Here is a 15,489-nt window from a genome sequence, read left to right on the forward strand (position 1 = left end):
GACTTGAAGAAACATTTTTTTTGAAAGTTAGAGACTCCTATTGACTTTTAAAGAAGCAGATCTAATATTCTAAAAAGAAAGAATTGCTTTGCAGTTTGAGTGATAGGATGTTTCTAGATGTAGGCCTATTTCTGCTTAAAATTAAAGATCATAGAATCATACAATAGTTTGGGTTGGAAAGGACCCTAAACACTATTTAGTTCCAACCACCTGCCATGGTCTGTGACATGTCCACTAGAGCAGGTTGACCAAAGCCCCGTCCAACCTGGTGTTGAATGCCCCCAGAAATGGAGCAGGTACAGCTTTTCTGAACAACCTGTTCCAATGCCTCATTACTCTCACAGATTTTTTTTCCCTTAAATCTTACATAAATCTACCCTTTTAGCCATTGCCTCTTGTCCTATTCCTTTGTCTAGTGACCTGTTATACTTCTTAAGATATACTTAAGAGGTTCATTCTCTTAAAGAAATGTAGAGCCCAAAGGTTGTTTTTTTTTTTGGGGGGGGGGGGATTTTTTTTTTTTTTTGGATGTACATAGGAATATCTGTAAACTGCAATGTTATTCACTATCATCTTTTTCAGTATTGTCGTTACAAATTTTCCTTATGCATTCAACTTACATGTTTGCTGGCTTTCTCTTTAGCCTTTGTATCCCTAATATAAAGCAACCAAATTCATCTGGAAAGATGGAGTTTTTTTTAAATAATAAACTCATGCTTCTTGCTCTGCATTGTTTTATTTCATTTTATTTTCCAGAAGAGAATTCTGTTAGTATTCTCTCATTTGATTGTTATACTTGTAAATTATCTACTCTTTCTTCCTCATAAAGTGAGAACTACTATAACTGGCCTGTTCCATGTAAGCCAACTGAATACCATGTAGCTTTCAAATTACCCATTTTATTTATGGAAAACACAACATGGTGTCACAGAGGCTTTTTTTGCTCTTAGACAAGCTCTACACAGCTAAGTCTGCAGAGCATCCAAAAGAATGTGATAAATGTGAACTTCCTGATATAGGCACTAAGAGTAAAAAGATACTGATGTCAGTAATTTTTTTTTTCCCTCTCAGCAAAATTGGAAATTTCACTAGGGTAGAAAATCTTATAATGAATGAAGTATTTTTACATCAGGCCTAGGATAATAAAACAATTTGTATCAAAACCAATCAATATTGAGGGGGAAAAAATGTAAAAAAAAAAAAAGAAAAGATATGAAAGACAAGATCAGAGGGATGTCCAAGAAGCATTTACGTTTCCAAAAGTTAATTGACTAGATTTTTAGCCATTTTAGTTAACATTCTTACTTCACGTAAGGAATATGTAGACAATGAAGAGAGCTTCTGAAATTCCTGTCCTAGTGTTTCAGAGTGGATCTCTTCTTCAGTCCTTTGCCTGTGTTAGCAGGTTTTCTCATAGTACTTCTATTTGTGTTTATTTCTGCGTAATCAGTTTTGTATCTTTTTTTCAAGTGTTCTGCCTACTTAGGTTTTAAAAGGCATTTGTTTCAGTGATTTGATCAAGGACCTAAGCTTTTCCCTATATATTAATGAGACACTAATCTTAAATCCAATTCTGCCAGTCAATTGACATATTTAGGTTTAAAATCTAAGGTCCAGGCAGTGGATGCTACACAGTAGTATATAAAAATAAGATTGCAGGAATATTTTTCCATTTTGTTTCTAGTCCATTTAAGTACCAGTCATGACACTGCGACAGAAGAACTGCTGGGCCAGCTTGCAGTGCAGAACCAATGCACCAAAAATAGCCTGTTTACTGCCTACTGCCTGTTTACAACCGTCATCAGCAGAGAACACCTGCTGCAGCTGTATTATGCCTGAAAGTCACTATTCGGTCAACAATAACAATAGCACATTTTTCATATTGCAAGTGGTAAACTACTCTGAGTAGTCTTTGCAGATAGTTACTGATCCCTTTTCACCCTGACAGCAAACATGCCAACTAGAAGCAAACTCATTGTCCATGCACTCCTTTATTACCGAAACAAACTATGAGAAGGACATGTGACTCAAGGTCACATGAGAAATGGTCACAGTAGAAATTCTGGGTTGCCCAGGGAAATGGATATCCTTAGATATATTTTAATTCTGACTGGACATGGCCCTGAGTAATCAACTGTGGCTGACTCTGCTTTGAGCAGAGGGGTTAGACTAGATGATCTCTCAGGCTACCTTCCAAGTTTAGCTATTTTCAATGTTTCATTGGGGAAACTATGACAACCTACCTTCCATCATTTACAAGGCTTTTCAGCTGAGTGGGAGACCAAAAAGACAAAATACATAATAACACCACTGCCATTAAATTAGAGGAAACATGGCTTATGAGAAAGCTGAATTTCTCAGACAGAAAAGGGAGAAAATTACCACTGTGTTCAAAAGGAACCATATTTTACATTCAAAGTCAAGATGACCCTATATCAGTTTGGACTTCTGAAAACATAAACTCTAGCCATATTGTGTTGTGCATTTTGCTGTTGTTGTTTACTGATTTTTAAAAGTAGATACAGGTTCCATTTTCTGTTGTTCTGACATCTATAATTTGATCCAAAACTGACAATGTATAGGGCTATAACTTTTCTGTCTAATAGGTCTTGAATTACAGGAAATTTGTATTCTTATTGGATTATAGAATCATGCTTCTAAAATAATTTCCTTTTTACTTAAAGTGTAAATCCCAAAAGATGTAGAATTTTTTGGAACATCTTTCTTTGTTGTATAAGAATGCCATATCTCAGAATATATATATATATACATAATTTTATTTCTGGTATTTTTAATGTATTTTGCATTTAAAAAATACATAAATTTGTCAAGATTATATAGTGATGCACATCTTTATTATTCTATTTACTAACATACTGTAAAGCAGAGATAGAAAAAACATAAAATTTCAGTTCGACAAGCAAAACCAAAAGCAAGAAAAATTGTATTTAGGTTCATGTATAAGCTGCTTTTTTTTTTTTTTTTTTTTTTTTTTTTTTTTTTTTTTTTAGTTAGGAAATACAAAAATTCAACCTGAAAATATCATTGGCACTGAAATGACATTTTCTGGTATATTTGAAATGTTTTGCTTTATTTTATTGCATTGTATTTTCAAGGTATGTCTGTAATATTTTTCTAGTTGTATAGAAGACAGGAAAAAGAATATAGTTCTTATACTTGTTTCTAACAGCAAAAAAGAAAGTTTTTAGCATATCTAGAAGTCTAAATATCAAAACAAAGTGGTTTGACATTTTTAGATGAGTCTATTCAACATCTTGAAGCCATAGACAGGAAGACTTTAACTATGCAGACAAATTATAAATATATTAGAAGTCATCTATTCCTGTGTAAATGGTTAACAAAATGTAAAATTTTAGCAAGTTATCACACAAATAAATCAGATAACAATAATACACAGTAGAACTAGGACAAGGTCATTACCATGGATTTATAGTTTGGACTTGCTTTAGTTGTAGAAAGGGATGATATCTCTAAAGAACATTTTATTTTTTTTTGAATTTACGTTTTCAACAACAGAGACAAAAATGGGACACTTGATTAAAAAAACTATTGAGATGGTTTTCAGTCTCAATAGTTGTCTTTTTTTTCTCAACTGATAAAATACAAGAATGCTCCAAAAGTAATGTATCCTATTTTATTACATTGGCCCATGACATTAAAGGTGAATATTGGTGATATCGCAATAAAGGATGAACCTTCCTGCCAATATTCCATTACATTTTGTTGCTGTGTGACAGATGGCAGCAGAGGGGCAGTCTAATAGAATGGCAACTGACACTGCATATGAGAGGTGTGTCACTGAATTCCTCCATGTGAAAAAGCTGCACCCACTGGCATTCACTGACACTTGCTGAAAATGTATGGAGACCAAACAGTGGATGAAGTGGGTGGTACATTGTAGCGGGTGGTGCATTTCAGTGGTGGCAACAGTGACAGTGAGTCACTGACAGATTTTTAAGTGTGGTATGCAGGCTCTTTTTTATCACTGGTGAAAATGTATAGCTAATGGTGGTGACTATGTTGAAAATAGTGTTTTATAGATGAGAATTTGCTTCATCATATAGTGTTATTTTGCTCTTTGCATCTCTTGTAGTTTCCATGGAAATAAGCAGGAGGCATTATTTTCAGAGCAACTTACAAATAAGCAATATTCCTGTTTATATAGGATTGTGTGAAAGTAAGATCATAGGGCAGCTTGTTGCATGATCCAGCTTTGATTCCATGGGTGTCTCTTTTCCTTCCGATATTATTTATTCAGTGTGTTTAGTTTGCTTTACAGGCATGGCAGCATTCATAGAGTAGACCTATTGAACCAAGCTGTAATAGATGTAATACATCAATACATTTGAGCTGAACAGCTTTAATTAGGCCTTCCCGGTCATTTCATCAATTCAGTGGAGTACCATTGGGATTTGGATAACACCATGCCTTCTGTAGTGCATGAGAATTACAGCAGTCCTGCCCTGCTCTGCCAGTCACATCACAAGGCTAGACGATCAGCATTAATTCATACAGTTGTGTCTGCATTCCAGAACATAAATTTACCTCTAATATAATATCTGAGACCCTAAAATCTCTCCAACCTTAACATCAATTCAAAATTCAAGCCATCTTGAAACCTCCTTTTGCAACATTCTGTTGTTGCTCAGCAGCAAATTGAAGGTGTGCTTTACTTGAAGATTTATGCTTCTCAGAAACAACAAATTTCTATGGCTTATATTAATAAGATAGATAATTAGATAATTTCCTAAAAACTGCAGAAACTACAAAATCGAAAGGTGGTTGTTCTGCTACTGCAGTATCTCACTTGGTTTGTATTTCTTTTTGAGATCTATTTGTCAAATACACTGTAATAGGGTATATACAAACCTAAAGTAGATATTCTTTTTACATGTATAAGGGTATGCAAAAAAGGATAGTGTCTATTCCTTTAAGGGTTTTTGATCAAGAACTTTTTCCAAGGCAATAAAGGGATAAAAAGAAAAAGAGGACGTGATGAGAGCCAAGTCTGGTTAGGAAAGCGGCAGCCACAGAGGGGCTGTGCCAAGTACTTGAAGGATTCATAAAAAGTGTGTTTGCTTGTGAACCTAGAGTGCTGTATATATGCATGCACTGGTGCACTTCGATCTCTACCAGCCAGAGAGGAAGGAGGAAGCAGACTTAGCTGACTGTGACTTTATGTGAGTTTGTTAAAGACAGCTCTTGGCTAGAGTAGCCTGTGTGACCAGTTGTGTCAGTATCTGTCTGAGTAGAAGAGAATAAACTGTTGTAAGTACAGAAACTCAATTGCTTAACTGCAGTTGGAAATGATTATACATAGTAAAATTGATACCACCATATCAATAATTCTGTTATGGGGACATCTACATAGCAGTCAGATACATGAATATGAAGTAGAGTCAAAAATGCCTCAGTTATCTTTCTTTTATCAAATTCAGAGATTCTCATCAATAAAACTGTCTTGCCACTGACCTAAGCCCAAGCTACAAAATACACTGCATTGAAGGCCATGCTATAAAGGCTATGTATTACCTGTCATGAAGGCAGATAAGGATAACTCCATTATCCCCTAGACACTCCAAATGTTCTCCAATTGCAATGGAAGTATAAGGACATTATTTTATTTTGATATTAAAAGAAAAAAATGGAGCTATTGGTCATAAAACAAATTATTGGAAAATAAGTTCACATTACCATATTTCCTTCTCTCACATAAGTAGATTGTTTTAATTAAAATAAATAAAAACAAAAGGACAGATAATCTGGACTAATTTTTTTTTTTCTTCTTTTTTTTTAACACTGTTCATATTAGGTGGCCCTAACTAGGTAACATTTCAGTTCACCATAAAAACTACACAGCTACAAATTAGAAAGACAGTGAGGTACATTTGACATCTATGAAGGAGACTATACATACTGGTAACAGCATGTGCTGGTAGCTGGAATTGTTCCTCCCTAGGTGAAGGACTTTTCACTATTCCTTGTTGGCTTAATGAGGTTTCTGTCTGTCTGTTTCTCCAGGCTGTCCATTTCCTTCCAACTGGCAGCAGAACTCTCTGGTGTATCAACAGCTTCTCCTGTTTTATAACATCAGAAAATTTGCAGAGGACAATGTGCATCATCATTCAGATTATTGATGAAGATGTTGAACAGAATCAGAACCAGCAATGACACAGATGAGCTACTCCACTACTCCATAGTGATGGAGTACATCAGTAGTTACTGGCCTACAACTTGACTTTGCTTCCTAGCCTGCTACGCTCTCAGCCCTGTTGTTCAGCCATCCTTCAATCCACCTCAGTGTCTTCTCATCCAGACCATACCTCCTCAGCTTCTGTATGAGGTTCCTATGATACACAGTGTCAAAAATGTTACTGAAGTCTAGATGGATGATATACCTCTTCCCTTGCCAAGCATTTCATCACAGGAGGTTGGTCAAAACTGACATCCCCTCGGTGGAGCCATGGTGACTATTACTGATGATTTTCTTGTCCTTCATGTGTCAAGATCAGTTGTTCCATCACTTCCCAGGAGTTAAGGTCAGGTTGACTGTTATACAGTTTCCTGGATTGTTGTTCTTGCTCTTTTTGGAGATGGAAGTGACATTTGATCTCCTCAAGTCATTGAGTGCTTCATTCAATTACTGTGATTCTTGAAATATTATTGAGAGTGGGTGCATCCCATTAAGGCCCATGGCCCATGGTCCAGCTTGTTTAAGTATTCCTGGACTTGGCCCTCTTCCACCAAGGGTAAGTGCTCCTTGCTTGACCTTCCCCTTGTTCTCTGGAGATTCCCGAAGCCTGGTCTTGCTAGTAAAGACAAAGAAGGCATTCAGATTTGTCCCATCCAAATGAGTGGGCTAGGGTGAGATTAACCTTTCAATTTCCTGTGTGGTAGCCAGGGTTAACAACAATTACACAAGAGGTTCAAACAAATCACCAATTTGCTTAAAACTCATTAGATTTACAGTGGAGAGTTTTTCAGCTAAACTTGCAGTGACATTTCCCTTATGTAAACTCAGTGAAGTTACAAATGATAGCAGCTTGGCAAAACTTGGAATGATGCAACACTTATGTCCAGATAGCAACTTGGAACAGTATTACCCAGAAACAAAGTCAAACAGCAGCTTGGAACAATTTTCCCCTTATGTGCCAATGGTGAAGTCAGAGGAAGATAAAGAAAAATATGATAAAGGAGAAGAAAGATATCCCCACCCTGGATCCAGCCAAAAATGAAGTCAGAGACAGAAAGAGAGAGATGTGAAAAGGAGAAAAAGAAAACATATCATTGAATATGAACCAGATTTCTTGGGTTCCTCTTCCCTGCAGAGAAGACACGACAGACTCTTAGGTTGAATCATATCCGTCACCTATCTCATCTACACCTATTAAGAGTAGTAGAGACATTTTGAGGTGAAGATGTGTCATGGTTTTATGATTTTTGGTTATCGGTATTCCACATCATAAAATCATGCAGTGTACTGGGAGTTAAAAAGCAAATGCTCTAGTTCCAGGTACTTGTCTGGGAGAGAAGAAGAACTACATTCCCCAGAAGACTGTTCGAGTACTGTTATCATTCCTGCTCAGGAGAACAGATATAAGGCCTGCAGATCACCTGACCTGGGTCTTCTTTCTTCTTGCCTCGTCGTGCTCGCTTTTGGATCATCTCACTGCTGCTCCCTACTGCACGCGAGGCTTCAGTATTAGTGTAAGGCCTTTAGCTCTCGGACAATCCTTCTCTCAATTATATTTGATTTTATTAACAATTATATTGAATTATATTGTATTATAGTGTGTTATTTCGCATTCCAATACTATATTTAGTAAATTAGTTTGTTTCTCCTCAGATCGTTGCTGTTGCCGCTGTTTTTTGTTTTTGTTTTTGTTTTTTGGGGGGGAAAGTGGGGTGGGATGGGGAGGGTCCCTGTTTCCCTTTTACGCAGGTGCAGATTTTGCAAAAAAAATCCCTTTGCCCACTAGTCATGGAACCGGGCTGGACCAGCCCATAAATCATTGACTAGATGCAGATGTCTTGCAGTGTGGAAGAATTATTTTGTACTTTAAGGTACAACTCCTTATATGCTCCAGATATTGTGATGCATAATGTACCACATCATTATGAACTCTGAATCACCTAACAAGGCAATGCTATCTTCACATCAATATAGATTCCAGAAGAATCTGTTTCTACAGCTTCCTGGGGAGTTCACGAAGGAAGCTGCCCTGAAATTCCAGGCTAGCTATATCAGTTAAACATCCATTCCATCCTTTTGAACTTAATAGTTTGTACAGATATAACCTAATTAAATGGTCTCAGTAATCACATTCTTGCTTAGCTTCTTTCCATGTGAAATATTCTAATCTGATGTTTCTTTTCTCTACAGAGGTAGAAAGGATTAATCTGTAATTGCCTTGATGGAGACACTCAAATATTATTAACTACAAACTTAACAGGATTTGAACAATCCACCGTCTTTCAGGTATGATACTGACATTCATACATAAGTCTTCCTAGTCTTTGCTTGCTATCCTTTAGAATTTAAAAATATATTATTTTATCCTCAGTATATTTCTCTTATATTTTTCAAGTTAGTGAAACAGGGAGATAATATTTCGTTACTGCTGTTCTTGATAGTCAGTAATTTAATATAAAGGGCAGAAGTATAAAACTGTATTTGTTATAGGAGTTCATGTCAGCTACTCACACACATTCAGGATCTAATTAAAATCACAGCTAATTTATTACACTGCATAAAATCCTTCTCTCAATTAAAAGAAATAAGGAAGAAGAATTCAAGAGAATTTGGCACTATCTTTACCTTTCTCTAGGTTCATCATTTTTAAATGTTTTGTTGTATCTTGAGACATCTGGTAATCTGCCTGAAAAAAATAAAAAAAATAAAAAATAAAAATTAACCACAGTACACACTACACTAGTACAGACTAGCTGTGTCAAAAACACAGTCCCTTCATCCTTCCTTCGTTCCTTTCTTCTTTCCTTCCTTCCTTCCTCCCTCCCTCCCTTTCCTTTCTTCCTTTCCTTTCCTTCCTTTCTTTCTCTCTTTTTCTCTTTCCCTCTCTCCTTCTCTTCTCCTCTCCCTTTTCTTTTTCATATGATGCCTGTTTAGATTTTCAGTAGTCTGAAGTGCAGTTTTTAATATACTTAGTACTGTTAGTACATTATCTTTTATGTCCCTAGAGTTCAAAATTTAGCCATTTATGACATCATGGCACTGCTGGAACAGTAATTGCAGGAGCTTTTGGCCATTATGTAGCTTGAATTGGAAGGGCAGAAGATCATGTTGAGGAGTGTGAAGTGATATCTTTCACAGGCTAACAAAATCCTGAGAACACATAGTCCCAGGATCAGAGTGATTGGCAGCTCCTGCAGCTTTCGGTCCTGAACAGCTGCCCATGGCAGCCAACCTGAAAAGTTTCTTCTAATTATCACAGCATTTACAATTGAGTGAAGGGACCAGAAGGGACCACAATTGAAAAGTCCTTTTCTAAGCTACTTAAAAGTTTTCATAGATGACACGAAGTCTGCAGTCTGCTCTTTGTGACATTAGACAGTCTAGCAGGAATAAAAATAGTGATGTTACTGCTAAGCAATTAAATTATGCTAGAGAAATACAGTAAAAATGTTTGTTAAGGCTATTTGCTATGAAATAAAGGGCACCTTTAAATAAGAAAATACTAAAATACTGGAGAGAAATTAACCTAATTCTTGAAGTAAAATGTTTACTTAAGTCCTCTCTTGAACCATTATGGTAATGATTGTTTATATGCATTTAACACCTTGTGGACTTTACAGAGAGGGAAGGAAAATGAAGCCTCACACACCCTACTGTATAATCTGAAATAGTGGAAACCTAGGTCGCAATTAGTAATGCTACAGCAAGGCTGAGGAATATAAAGAAAAGCCATGGAAATCTTCGAATTCCAAAATGAAAATTCAAATGCTTGCTCTTTTGTTCATTTCCAACTGAGATTTTTCCCTGAAAAAAATCCTCCCGTGTAATAAATATGGTAAGGCAGGTGTGCCACCAGCATATATCACAAAAACGGACAAGTAGTAATTGACGAGAGCATAGTAAATAAAAGAAGAAATCATATTAAGTTAAATATGAATCATTATTTAAATTCTTGATAATTTTAATAGCATTTAATTTCATAAATCAAGGTTAAAACATGGCCAGTGTGTTTATCCAACATTCTATTGAAAATAAATTTAATTATTTTTGATCATATATATATAAATATACAGAATTATAAAAAGCCTTGCAATAGGTTATTGAACTCCATGTATTTTGTATAGAATATTTGTTTTACAATAACAACATGTATTGTCTCAGCCTAACAGCACTCCTTAGAAGATAGGACCTGTGGAGACTTGGAGACTGTAGGTCTTCCATTCTCAGTAGTTTTCAAGACTTGACAGGGAAAAAAAAAAAAAAAAAAAAAGCCACAGCTGACGTGATCCACTGCCAGCAAGAGCTTCAAAGGACTGCATGACTTCCAGACATCCCCATACTCATTATCATTAATTTCTCATCCAAAGAAAAATGTTTTGGACATACATGCAGCATATAAGGTAGTGGTCTTTTAGATCTTTGTACAATTAATTGATTAATTTGCCACAAGGAGCTTTAGGCATATGCTTGGTTATAAGTATACAGTGCAGTTGATAACTTTAGAAAACAGTACATAAGTCTTACCCTCACTTTCAGGAACTTATAACTAGAACATAGGAAAATCCTTTTCAAAATAGAGAAAATTCACTGGGAAAAAAAAAAAAAAAAGAAAAACAAGAACATAAAAAGAAAATTAAAAAAAAAGAACAGATAAAGAATTTATTACAGTTAATCTGACTTACATCAGCCTAACATATGACTTTTAAAGTATTCTGGTGGTTTTAACATTACATTTAGGGTTATGATCTTTTCTGAATTATGTTATTTGCTTTACCAGTTTTATTATTTTCTTCATAATCTCTGTATCACTTTGGGAAAGGCACCAAATATCTTCACATATCAATTTCCACATTAACAAAAGAATTACAGTAATATTTCCATCACTCAGAGAGCTCTTGTCAGGATTAATTAGCGTAGCTGCCAGGCCTAAAAAAGATTTTGTTATTTCTAAGTCAGCACTGAGTAAAATACTGTAGCTATCCCATTAGCTTCAGTTAGGTTTTTGGCTGGCTGGATACAGAGTGCAATGTTCTGCAATGTTTTTTTTTGTTTGTTTTGTTTTGTTTTTCCCCAGTTTGATTTTATGTTTGTGTGTGAGTTTAAGAAATGAAAAAGAGTAAACATCAACCTAGAAACTGTCAAAATCTCTTTACATGTTCTTAATGGCACCCAGAACCAATTTTGTGGAATAATGAGAAGTACGGTAAATATAACAACATTCCCTATGCATACACTGCATAAAATACAATTTTTCAAGACCTTGTTCCAGCTTAAGTGGAATAGTATTCATTTGGATTGATATCAGCTAAACTTCAGGTTAATCACACTTACAGCTATCACAGAGTGATGGCACAGAGAAGCTGAAATGAGACTTTGCATTTAATGGATGGAATTCCATTTGCTACAAACTGATAGCAGGTTTGGCAACTGAATGATGCATTTCCGGAAATGGGAAGATGTCCTAGAAGTAACTCATGGCTGTTTCCAAAGATTTATTAAAACTAAGTTGACACTTGCATCACTGATAGAGGTAATTCTGGAGCTCTTGAAATGCTACTGACCCCAAGATAATGAAACTACCACCTTGTGCACATTTGTATTCTGTGGCATATAGTATAGATTTGTGGTTTAGAATATGAAATGCTATCATTATGTGCTGAAGGAATTCATACTAGTTACTGAGGGCAAATGCACAGACTTGAAGATATTTCAGTAAAGGGTAGATACAGTACTCAGAACCAAACAAGGGGCTGTGTACGTAAACAGTGATAACAGGTTATTTGGACAGTTTAGAAAAGTTAGGGTTCTGTGGAATGAGTGCAGCCTTGGAACTAAAGCATTTTTTAAAAAGGATTTTTTTTTCCCTGTATCACAGCAAGAATTCATATTATGCCCTAAAACAAATCAAATCCAGTGCATATGAAAAGCACCATGAAATGTGCTTAGAAAAGTCTTGCTGAGGCAGAGATACATGCATATTTATGACAGAGACAGCCATGGGCTGTACAAATGAAAGCTTTGCTTATAATCCAAATAACGTTTTTAACAGTATTTTCAGATAAGTCGGATGTGTGTTAAACTCTGATCAAAAGTATCAAATCTTTAGGCTCATTCAAAATGCGGATTGTCCATATGAAATGGGATGATTGCCCTAAACTAAAAACGCAGCAGAAATATTAATAAAAATCAAGTAGAATCACTGGTACACTTCACTGTTTTCATTAACTTAAAAAAGAAAAAAAAAAGAAGAAAAAATAAAACAGAAAAAGAAAGCACACCTACTTCTTCTACCTCTTCACCTTTGAAGGTGTCTGAAATGTCAGATATTAGAGGAACAAAGATAATCCAGGTAATGGTCCTGAGGAGACTGATCATGCCTAGAAAAACAAGAAACGGTAATTAATGAGAAGAAATATATATCTATATATATATTTGCTATGAATTCCAAATTAGCAAGCAGAACTGGAAACTTTCATTTACTAATTGTGTCTTTGATCCAGCAGTTGACCACATCAACATATTGATGAGCAATTCTGTCTTCCTCAAAGGCAACATCAGGTACCAGGGTTCTTTATGAAATTAGTCATGTAGGGTTTGATACTCCTCAAACCTTAAAGACGCCTTTGGTGCTAAAGATTTTTTACTGAAACAAACTTTTCCAGTAAAGTGCTGTTACTACACTTGTCACAAAGTGTCAGTTAGCTAATAAATTTGTCCTAACCTAATCTGAGACCAAAGTAATAACGTTCTTGTGTTTAAAACAGCCTAAATCCCATATTAGAGTCTGTGCAGCACCTGGAAGCTGCAGTCAGCTTTCATTCAGAAGGCATGAGTAAGGATGAGATATCTAACCTCCAAGTGACAGCTTCGTCTGTAGTATGGGCTGCAATGTCCATAGGATGGGCGTGTGGTCTTAGACCTACAGTCCTTAGCCCAAAGGGTGCCCCAGTATCTCTTGTTCTTCAGAACAGTGTTTAATTTGGCTAATGTGGAAAGGATGTGTCTCTCTAGTCATTTTCCTTTAAAGCTAGGCCATATTCTTTGAATTCTGTGAATCCAAAATGTCATTTCTAAATTTAAGTACAGAAGTCCACATGTGCGTAAAATTCTCATGTTCTCAGTTGAATTTGGTGTCCAAGGGCTCTTTGAATATTATTAATATTATAACTTAAGAACACAGAGAATTATGGTTACCTCTCTTTATATTGTGTCTTCAGCATCAGCTTTTCACATAACTCCTATATTTGAGGTAATCACTCACCAGCAAATTTCTCATTCCATTTCTGCTCTTCTACTCTATATGGTTATATTACAGCATAATGTTTTTGACACTATTTTCTTTTAAGTTTATAAACAATAAGCAGGTGAATAATTTCAATTTTGAAATCAGATTCTTCATAGCCTAAGCAGATTATGTATCGATTTAATATATTCTTTAAAATGCCTGTGAAAACGTCTGTAGTGGGAAATGCCCTAGTTCACTTTTAAAAATTCATGCAGTTAAATCATTTTGACATATTCATGTATACACAGCTTTAACTAGTTTGGAAAGAGATTCAACTAAATAGATGTAAACCCTTCTATGGGACTTTTATGTCAGACTCATCAGTTACTTCACCTCAGTTAGAAAGTAGTCTAATCTTCCACAGTCTGCAAGAGATCTTCTAGTAAATAGCAGGCTGGAACATACATATGACTTACCTCATAGTGTAACCATAGCTATTGAGTGAAAGCTGGTAAAAGCTAGACAAATAGCTACATCTAACTTACAAAATATATTGCCTCAGGGATTTCAAACAGCTTTAACTACCCTTGTGTGGGGAGAAAAAAAAACAACAAACAAACAAAACAAAAAACAAAAAAAAAAAACCACACTTGCCAGTGGTGAGAACAAACACAATTTAAAGAACTGTTACCTCAAAACCCCCTGCTTCTACTGAGGGAACAATTCCAAGTCTTTTTCCCAGATAAAAAAAAAAAAAAAAAAATTCTAAAGGCAGATTAGGAAAAAAAACAACGACAAGAGAAATAATCTCTTCAAGATACTATATCACCTCCCCACCCCCCACCTTTCTTTTTTTGTTTTGGTTTGGTTTGTTTTTCTTTTTCAGTAGAATAATTTGGGTTTGAGACGAATTCTGGAAGTCACATGTTCCAACTCCCAGCTCAAAACAGGGTGAATCTCCAAATTAGATCTCACTTGTATTAGATGGTAATATATTATTACAACACTTGATGATTTAATTCTGCCTATCTTCATTTAATCATGTAATGATCTTGCATTTATGATGATTTTCACTAGTGTCTATCCTGGGAAAATTATACAATTGCAACTAGTAAAATTTCAAGAGAATAACTATTGAGCAACTTGGAAGTATTTTTTTCCTGTTTTCTATTTTTATCTTCCTCTGTATTAGAAAACACATATAATTTGGTCTTCTCAGAATCTTCCCCACTATTTTCTTTCAGACTACAGTATTATTATTCATTAGAATGTATTGCACTCAAGGAAAACAAAGAGAAAAGTGCAGATGCAATTTCTCATTTACTTCCAACAAGTGATGCTCTGTGCAGGTAGGCAGAATTATCTGTTAAAAATGCATTAATTTTCACATCAGCTCAGTGTGTTTACCAAAATTCATTTTAAATTTATATTAAAGATATGAATCCTTTAAAATTGCTGCCTAACAAATTATCCACGGACATATTCCAAATGGCTCACTTCTGCATTAACTCGCAGGAAAGCTTTGCTAGAACAAAATTCACAGCTCATGACAAATGGTTTTCACCTTACTCACAGCATCCTTTCAAAGAAATTCAGGTCATCAAAGACAGGTGATTTGTGAGTGTGAATCTATATGGTGCATAACGGTATTATGATAAACATCAGCCAATAATGTTAGTAACACACTCTCAGAGTCCATAAAAACAGATATATCATTGAGTTAATGTGTAAATTTAAATGCAGCTGCTATAATCAAAATATTAACTTCAGAGGATATAATTTAGCTGTGAGCTTTTGGAAAGCTACAAGCTCTTCAGATCTTCTCATTTCTAAAATGCCATACTTATGGCCTTTTTTTTTCTTTCATTGATATGTTTTCTTGTGAAAGAACCTACAGAACAGAAATTGTACTTACAGAAAATATAAATAATAGTGCATTTAACATTAGGTAAGTGCTGAACTACTTCTCTCCTGGGGAAGTAATTGTTTATTTCTTTCAACAGAGAACATTTGTTCTTTTCTAGTAGTAAATGGTATTGAGGGAAATCCA

This window comes from Gallus gallus, chromosome 1, assembly GCF_016699485.2.
Source record: "Gallus gallus isolate bGalGal1 chromosome 1, bGalGal1.mat.broiler.GRCg7b, whole genome shotgun sequence".
Classification (NCBI taxonomy): domain Eukaryota; kingdom Metazoa; phylum Chordata; class Aves; order Galliformes; family Phasianidae; genus Gallus; species Gallus gallus.